The sequence below is a fragment of the Capsicum annuum genome, chromosome 3, assembly GCF_002878395.1.
Source record: "Capsicum annuum cultivar UCD-10X-F1 chromosome 3, UCD10Xv1.1, whole genome shotgun sequence".
NCBI lineage: Eukaryota > Viridiplantae > Streptophyta > Magnoliopsida > Solanales > Solanaceae > Capsicum > Capsicum annuum.
The window spans coordinates 37,530,119-37,540,120 of record NC_061113.1 but is presented as its reverse complement, the minus strand read 5'-3'; the positions used below and the strand labels follow the sequence as shown (position 1 = coordinate 37,540,120).

At 35.0% G+C, this 10,002-nt stretch overlaps 1 long non-coding RNA gene across 1 annotated transcript; it reads left to right on the top strand.

The window, feature by feature from the left end:
- Nucleotides 1-442: 442 nt before the first annotated feature.
- Nucleotides 443-2,651, top strand: LOC107863920. The gene is made up of 2 exons (XR_001672494.2): nucleotides 443-1,208; nucleotides 2,375-2,651. It is a non-coding gene; the product is annotated as an uncharacterized LOC107863920 (long non-coding RNA).
- The last annotated feature ends 7,351 nt before the right edge of the window (nucleotides 2,652-10,002 follow it).

The following is a 10,002-nucleotide window of genomic DNA, read 5'->3' as shown; positions in this document are numbered from 1 at the left end:
ACTTAAAAAAAAAAAACTTTTTTTTCTTGGAAAGTTCACCAACCCTTTTCAATTTGGAAAACTCATGTGCTGCATTTAATTTTTGCAACAGATTTTTTTTTTTTTTGGGAATCTTAACATGTTTTATGTAAAAATAGTTTCACCAAAATTTTAAAAATATTTAGAACTTTAATTTATATAGAACTTCTTTTATATTGCCATAAATTTAGGAATTCAACTAAAAGTAGCAAATTTTCTCCATTTAATTCTTTTATATATTTATTATAGTTAATATTCAATATTATAAATTGAAGAAAAACTATAAAAAGACGATTTTGTCTATTGTGATGTCTTTTAACGAAGGAAAAAAAGTTTAAAAATCACTTTTTTAAGAATTTTCACACTTTTAATATATTATAGATTATAGATAAATATATATAGTATTTGTTTGATCGGACGGACCAAATTAATCGAGAATTCCAAAGAAAAAGAATGTGTCTCTCTCTTCTTCCTTTTCCCCAAAACAGACCACGCGTATTGTTGATTTCCAAGAAGGCCAGCGTAGGGTCACCGTAAGTTTTCCAAAACCACAACCAAACAATCGATCCTTTCTCTCTATCTCCTCCTCCCTTTTCTCCATCACCCACAAACTACAAACCCTAATCGCCATAGCTTGCGGCCATGGCAGACGCAGCTGCCACACCTGCCAAAAATCTCTCCTCGTTTTGAACTTCCAACCCATCGAATTCGCGAGAATCAGAAAAGACAGGTCCCAATTTGGTGCAACAATTCAAAACCAATTTCAAATCCACGTTTTGAAGTCCGAAAATCATCAAAATGGAGGCCTAAAGGCTGTGAAATTTGGTTTTTGATTGGGGATTTTCTTCATACGTAGTTTCACCCATTGGAACTCTTTTCTTGTGTTTAAATCCGGACTTTCACGTCCGGATTTCGTGTATAAATACCGGCATAGAGAAATTCAAAACAGAGCTTTGGTGAGTTTGAAAAACAAGAGAAGATAGACAGAAAAACAAGTAAAAAAAAGGGGGCGACAAAAACAGAAGTGAAAATAAGAAATTTGTGAAAGAAAAAGAGAGAAAGAGCAGAAGCAAAAAAAAGGAAGGAAATTGTAGGTTCGTATTCTGTTCCCAATTAAATCTGGGTTCCCGGAGTCCGAGTTCTTTGATAAATTCTTGACGGAAAGCCCCAGTTTTGCTGCACCCCAAAAGGTGCGAACCCTTTTTCTCGCCTCATTTTCGTCTCCTTTCCTTATATATTATTTGGTGTGGTGAGCATGTTAGTTTGAATTTGTTGAAATTTTGTGTTGTCAAAGATGAGTGGCTGTCTAATCTCGATCACTTGAGTTGTCGATGACTGATTGCAAAATTGGGGTCTGATGTGATCGTTTATTGGGATTAAAGTTGTTTGTTTGGATACGTGTGTTTAACTGTTAATTCCGCCCGTCTTTAAAAATTAGGCTTGAATATGATTTTTTTTTGGTTTATGTTGCCATGATTCGGAAACCAGTTCATGTTTTAATTTGTTCTCCGTTAGATTCGTAAAGAATATCAATGATGTAGCATACTAACCAATCTAAGTATTTTCCTTTAAACCTGTTTATTGCGTGATACTAATTAATTCAAGTTTAATTTCTTTCTCTTATATCTGAAATTAAAGATGTTATACTGTACTGACTATGACATGTTTTAATTGCGTGTCTTCAGTTAATTATGTAGTAGGATAATGACTTGTTTAGGTGCCCCCTTATATACTTAATTTCGAGTACCCATGCAGTTAGTTTATGAGATATTAGTTTTCCGGTTTTGCTTTAGTCTACATAGTATGGAAAGTTTGGTTAAAACAACAACAAGTAATCGGTAGCATCAAATTTGTCCTTGTGGTATGATATTCAAGTTGTATGTGTATATACGTAGAGTAGCAAAGCTAAAGGATAAATTTGCGTAAATCTAATATTGTAGGCGGATTGTACTGTATGCATTTTGCAAGAAAAATGCATATGGAGACTGTAAGTGTGTATGTGCATGGTTTGTGGAAAAATGAATTCAGTAAAAAATGCTCATTATGAAGTTATTAGAATGAGTTCGAACTTTGGGGAGGGATCCAGGATGTAGTTTCCATTAAATAATAAAAAACATGCCCTTTTAGATCAATATGGTGTAAAGTTTTTTTTTAGTTTGAAAATTTTAAAAGATTCAATCTAAACATTTTAAGAAGTTAGAATATTTTAAAATAAGTTTACTTGCTCAGGTTCCTTGTTCTGTGTCTTTGTTACGCTATTTGCTTATGTGATCTCACCTTAATATTTTTGACCTTCTCTCTATTTGATGTTTTCTAATCCTTATCTTTTATTTTTACATGTAAACCCGGGAGATAGAGTTCCGCAATGGAACTCATCTTGACCCAAGCATTGGGTCAATCGCTATTAGGAGCACAGAGCCTCGGAGTCCTGCAAATTAGGAGTCTAAGCTCCTAACCGAAATTATTATTATTTATCATCTTTGATTTAATTGATATTGAGTTATATTTTATAATAATTACTAACTCTCATTGTTAAGATTGTTTAAGGTAGATTTATGCGATTATAGAATCCGAGCTACTCTATTATTTATTGACCTTCTTAGACGTGATTTTATCATCACGTAGTTCGCAAATATCACATGTTTATTATTAGCTTAAAAGTACGCTTTATCATACTCGGCCAATCCTTTGAAAAACTCATCACAAGTATTTCAAGTGAATTTAGCATATTTTCTTTAAACAATATATAGCAAAATATAAAACATAGTAACCCCCATATTTTCTTTAAACAATATATAGCAAAATATAAAACGAAATTTCCGTGTTAACATAGTCGAGAGATAAGTCGCTAAATCTTAGATTTATCAAGAGAGTCCGCCCATTTATTTTAACTTATATTCAATAAATAGTTCTAACGTCTTAATTCATATTTCGTGTCTTCAACGTTTATTCGGGCTTTTAGATTCGCAAAAGACTAAGAAATGCGAGGTATATATATTCACCTGCTTCTGCGTATCGAGGTATATCATTTTACATATTATTATGATAATTATCTTTATTATTATTACCAATATTTACTATTATTGTCATTACCATTATGGTTGCTATTTGTCGTTATTATTATAATTATTATTACCATTACTACTATCATCTCAACTTCATCACACCTATGCATTTTCATTTATTTCTCACTTATTCCTAATCTAAATCTATTTGAGTGATTTTACATCCTTTCGTGTTTTCAAATATATTCACATTTTGTCTTAAATAAAATATTCACGCTTCAAATTTTTATTTATTTATTTATTTTTAAATTTTATTTATATATTTAACTCCATGCTTTAAAATACTTTATCTATTTTCATAAGTAACTTAAATTGAATATTTAAATTCAAATATCTTTTCAAATTCCCTAATAGAATTATGAGACCTTTTTTACAAAAATTATATTATCATTTTTAGGCATGCATATTTTCATAATAATTACATTGCCTCCTTGATACGTGGTAGCGTCGCGTTTATTATACCTCAAGTTCTCTTTTGAAATAATAATAAATTTCTTATCACTGTTTTAAGCAGATAACAAAATAAAGTTTTTTTTCTTTAATATTTTCCTAAACTAAGCGTAAGGAATATCTTCGGATAGGTCCTGAGGGGTGCCTAACACCTTTCCCTCGGGTAACCAAAATCTTTACTCAGAATCTCTAAACATTTTCGAAAGATCAAAACAGAGTTTTCTACATAAAAAATGATTTTTTTTCCTAATTTTCCTAAAAAGTTAGGTGGCGACTCTAAAAATAAATTTTTAATTTCAAGAGTCACGACATACCACCATACGTCGTGTGCTATTTTGACCGGTTTGGAATAGGGCTCGACAATGATTTTGAGTTTTGTTTTAATGAATTTAATGCTCTGTGCAAGTCAGAAGGAATTGTGAGGCACTTGACAGTTTGTCATACTCCGCAACAGAATGGTGTGGCTGAACGAATGAATAGGACTATAATGGAGGAGGTGCATTGTATGCTCTCTAATGCTGGTTTACCCAAGTATTTTTGGGCTAAAGCTGATTCCACAGCTTGCCTTCTTATTAACCACTCTCCCTCAGTTGTAATTGATAAAAAGACTCTACAAGATGTATGGTCTGGTACTCCTGCTAGTTATTCCGATTTGAGGATATTTGGATGTCCTGTGTATGCTCAAGTTGATAATGGAAAGTTGGAACCTAGATCTGTCAAGTGAATATTTATGGGTTATAAGCCTGGCATTAAAGGTTATATGCTTTGGTGTCCATAAAGTAGAAAGGTTATAATTAGCAGGGATGTTGTATTTGAAGAAACTGCCATGCTTCGGGCTCCCTCCGAATCTAGTGTTTCACCCCAGATAAGCTTAGTGACATGAATCAGTAAAAGTCAAGTACCCATGTTGAATTGCAGATTGGAGAAGAGTCTACACCAGTGCCTACTTCTCATTCTATCCTGAAGATACAGAGTGGTACTATTTATTCTTCACCACCAGTGACGCCACAATATTCTATTGCAAAAGACAACCCTGGAAGAGATATTAACCTCCTCAGAAGTATGCTGAAGCTGATTTGGTTGCTTATGCATTGAGTGTAGCAGAAGGTATTGATTTTGGTGAAGATCCTTCTTCTTACTCAGAGGTAGTTAGTTGTGATAATTCCGGCCGATAGATGATTGTTATGCAGGAGGAGATGAAATCACTTCATAAGAAAGGCACATGGGATTTGGTGAGATTGAAAGATAAGAAAGTTATCTGTTGCAAGTGAGTATTCAAAAAGAAAGAAGGAACTTCAGGAGTTGAAGATGCTAGGTACAAAGCAAGGCTAGTTGCTAAAGGTTACAGTCAGTTTTCAGATATTGACTTCACAGATGTGTTTTCTCCAGTTTTAAAGCATAGTTCGATTCGAGCATTGCTTGGTATTGTGGCCATACATAATCTTGAGTTTGAGCAGTTGGATGTAAAAACTGCATTCTTATATGGAGAACTTGAGGAGGACATCTATGTACAGCAACCAGAGAGTTTTGTAGTCTCGGGAAAGGAGGACTATTTATGATTGTTGAAAAAGTCTCTTTATGGCTTAAAGCAGTCGCCCAGGCAGTGGTATAAGAGGTTTGACTCTTTTATGACCTCTCATATGTTTCAAAAGAGAAGCTATGATAGTTGTGTCTACTTCAAGGAGATAAGTGATGGTTCATTCGTGTATCTTCTCTTGTATGTTGATGATATGTTGATTGCACCAAAGGATATGAGAGAGATTATAAAATTAAAAACCCAGCTCAGTAAAGAGTTTGAGAGGAAGGATCTAGGAGCAGCAAAGAAGATCCTTGGCATGGAAATTAGGCGGGATAGAGAAAAACGTGTCACGACCCAAGCCGGGGTCTTAGCCGTGATGAGCATCCTGAACCGTGAAGGCCCGAGCGTACTTCTCTATCTGGCAATCATACATAGTTTCATATAATATGAAGGAAAATGCGGAAATATAAACAATATGGGATCATAGTCAATATCATAATTCAATTGAACAATCTAGAATGGAAACCATAAATCTCTAACAACATCTAACATCAGTTTGTGAAATCTCTACTAACTAAAAATGATATCTGTCTGAAATCTGGGACAAGGCCCCCAGTCGGACCATGAATCAAAATAAAATAACAATATCAAGTTTCATAACCAGGCCTTCCGAAATAAGGGAGGCTCACCAGCTGTAATCTTCTGACAAGTCAATCTACTACTTACGGGACCCCAGGACTGTGTCTCAGAATCCTGAAATATAGGGGGTCAATAAAAAAGTATCGGTATGCAGAGCAATCCAAAATAAAAAATTTTATTCAACATAGGTGAGAGCAATTTTTAGACAATTTTATATAAGATATATGGAAAACATATGGGCATATTTAAAAGACTCTGAACAATTATTTGAAATCCATGACTCACTCTTTATATTACTTCTAAGCTAGGTGGTATACCCTTCAACTCTAAAATTCCACGGGCTATATGGAATCTGTCCTTGACTCGACAGCCAAGCCCCCAGCTCAAGTTTGCCGCAAGAGTTGGAGTCTCTATCTCTGATACGCCACAGGGTACTAGGCCAGTGTATGGTCCCTCTTGAGGACATAATAAACCCGTATCGACAAAACACAATTTTTGGGCTAAGAGTTATTTGAACTCAAGCCTTCTTCGCGCAACCACCTAACAATTTTTACGCCCATTTTTAGCTCTTTTAAAACATGTATTCTCTGAAATCAAATCTAAAACTCCTACTCTATTATAGCATTCATTTATATGGTATCATCATACCATTGACTTGCAAGTCGCATCTCTGGGCCATTCATAGAATATTATAATCTTTTCTTTTAAAACATAAAGTTTGGGACCACCATATCAATCAATAAATTCAAATCGACTCTTGCTTTAAACTCATGTAAACACATGCATGAAACTCTCTCTTTTCAACCTTTCAACAACTTGTGGTGGTCATGAAATTTGTGGCAAATCATGAAATTCTTTTAGTAATTCTCTTAACATTTAACATCAAATAAACTATCCCCTCTTCAGTTCAAAATCATAATCAAGTCATAAACCAAAAATCAAGTCATTCATATCATGCTTTCTCAAAATGTAATCGAGTATTTCATAATACACATAGAAACAAGTAGATTAATAACAAGAGAGGGACGTTTATAGGCTTATTCTCTCAACTAAATCCTCAAATCTCAATTTCATACATACATATATAAGATTACAAATCAAATTTGAGGGAAAGGCCTCAAGACCAAAACAATAGTATCATTAAAGCATTCATAATGCAAGATTGAAAACATAATTCCAAAACCCCTTTAAAATTGCATGATTTCTATAACTTTAAATCTTATTCAATGTGTTTTCAACAAGCCCATATAGTTTAGGAAAACCCCACGTACCTCAGATTATAAGATTTGAAAGCTAGAACCCGGATCTTGATCCGTTTCTTGGAATTCTTGATCATAAGGATGAGTTCTTGATCTTTGGGGATGAGTTAGGATTTTGATTTTTGAGAGAAAGAGTGAGTAATAGGCAATTTTGGCTTCTTGGGGCTGAAATTCTATGTTATAGATGAATTTTGGGTGAGGGAAAGTGACCACAATGCCCCTAGACCCATTAGGAACTGAAATAATGCTTAAAATAACTTTAAATTTGTGTCAGGTTTCGTGTCGGGGCACAGTCGATGCGACGCATCAAGATCGCGTCTGCATATTGCCTCACACAGAAAATGCCATAACTTTTTGCCCAGTTATCAGATTTTGGCGACATTGGTATCATTGGAAAGGTAATTAAATTATCTACAATTTGGTGTCTTGAGCTGCAAAATTCTATATGTATAAAATGTTATACACATTCAAAGTAGACCCTTGTAGAATTGAATATCCAATTTTGGATGAATGAAAGGTTCTTAGCTCAACTTTGCTTTAGGCCAGTTCTATGAATATTTTTCACCTCATAATCACTTTATATACTAGGTGAAAGATCATGACAGATGAATCTAAATATAAATCATGGAATTAGAGCTTACACACATAGGAACGATGATTCAATTTCTAGCTCGAAAATGCAGGGTATTACATTATCTCCCCTTGAGATCATTCGACCCTGAATAATAGGTAGGGACTTTTGAGGATTTAAAAGTGTAGAATAAAGAACGTAATCTCACATTGAATAATTTTTGTCAACAACACATACAAAGGCATCAAACGAGTTTCATGGTAACCCCGAGCAAAATGTGCAAGCACGAAACATGAGGCAATGAGACTTTACATAGGGATAATCTTGCATATGAGCTCTACGAACCATAATCATCACAACATAAGGCATGAGTTAATTTGGTGATAACAGGACTGGCTTACATCGGTACTAATCATGAAATACTGTTTTAATAGGACATGGGATTTAGAAGCATTCTCCACCTTGCAAGGTACGATTAATAGACTTAAACTTAGAGACACTAATTGTTTACGCCCAAAACGATAAATATCATACTTCACACTTTTCAACTTACATATATCCCATCACATGTCTAGCCACAAGAATTTGAGTACCATTACTTAGTGCCTCTATGTTGAAGCCCAACGCGGAGTTAAAAGGTGCTAACTTAAGCTATGGTACCCTGTACTCTACACCCCTTTCAGAATATGTCTTCACCTTATCACTACCATCAAACACACTCGAGATTTAATTTAGAGAGTACTAACCACATAACACATAGGTTTATGTTTCCAGCAACCACAACATTCAAGCCTAATCATTACTACACCCACTTCATGGATCTCCCCACTAAGACCAACAATTTCTATCACTCTCACAAATATTTTTGCCACATCCGTCCTTCTTAGCTATTTTATACAATAAAAGTTCATCTCCTTCTTTTCCCTTTCACCTATAACCTTAGCTCGAGAATCACATCAAATTTTTCACCTTCAGGAACATCTTCTCCCCTACCTAACACATCACCACACTTCCACAACCACTATCGTACTATCATACAGAGGGTCATTAAAGGACCCGAGCACAAATGTCATGAATGGGAGTTACACTATTAGACTATTACTTATACTTGTTGCACTACTCAAGGAGGCACATGAAGTGAAAATATGATAAAATAGACACGAGGTGCTCTATGTATCATGTGTCTGGATCATAAGCAGAGAGTCGTTCAGAAAAACACAATAAAGCATGAATTCTTAGGATAGAGCACTGTGAGAAAACATTGGTGCATATTTCAAGATAAAACTGAGGAAAGAGACTGAATTACCCTCCCAAACCCAGAAATTATCAAGACGAACTGGGCACCCAACGCGTTTAGCAACGCGCCGCATCGGTCCTTTCCGACGCGATTCCTAGTGCGATGCATCAATATCGCGTTGGCCCACTATTTTGATCATCCAAACATACCTCAAACAACGTCTGAAAAATTCAAAACTTTCTTGAGACACCCCTTTTATACCCCTGATCATGAATCAACTCAAAAATATACGTCTCGGGGTCAGGAAGTCAATTTGAAAATCACGAAAGTTAAGAGCTCAAAAATATGACTAAGTATTTTAACAATTAGAAAAAATTTTAGGTTGTCAGCTCTCCATACATACAACCAATAGTGGTATTGAGTCAAGAATGCTACGAGGGTGTGACATTACAACTAAGACAAAGATTTTCTCTTGAAGCGATTGCTCCTTATTTAAGAAACTGAGATTTGCCATGAGTTTGCATAAACTTTATCGCTTTGGCTAAACCCGACATCGGATGAATCGGTGACATATAGAAACATATTTCCTTAGGACCAAGCATACTGAGAGACATAGATTTTCATGGATCACGAACAACATAACCTATGGCTTGAATACATGAAAGGCTGGATTCCTGAGAGACATAAATACTCCTAGTTCGGAGGTCAGTTCATAAACATAAGTCCACAGAGAACTCGAAGCATAAGCATAGGCATGACTTGAACACATGACGTAGGATATTAGCAGAATAATCTCTAAAATGGAAGTAGGAGGAGTATGCTTGAGTAGGAATAGATTTATCATAACTCCTCCCCTCAACTTGCCAAATTGAGAATAATTCGAGAACTAACTTAATTCCCCATCTCCTCCTTAGATCATAGTCACAATCCTAGACTTACGGACATATCCCCTTATCAAATCTATAGTCATAACTCTCAACATAAAAGAGGCATCACTTAAACTCCAAACTCTTCCTGAAGAACTATACTCTGATGGCCTTGCTTTTCTATAAATGCTACTCTTAACATCCACTAGCCTCTATAGCCATCACTTTACATCCCCCACTCTCATGAGCATACACATCCACACTCCTTATCACAAAAGGGGGTATCAGTATATATATGAACACAAACTCCTCTCATTAATCTCTAATACAAAGGCACTAAATTTTTTTCTAGGACATCCCCTTTCAGGGACACTAATC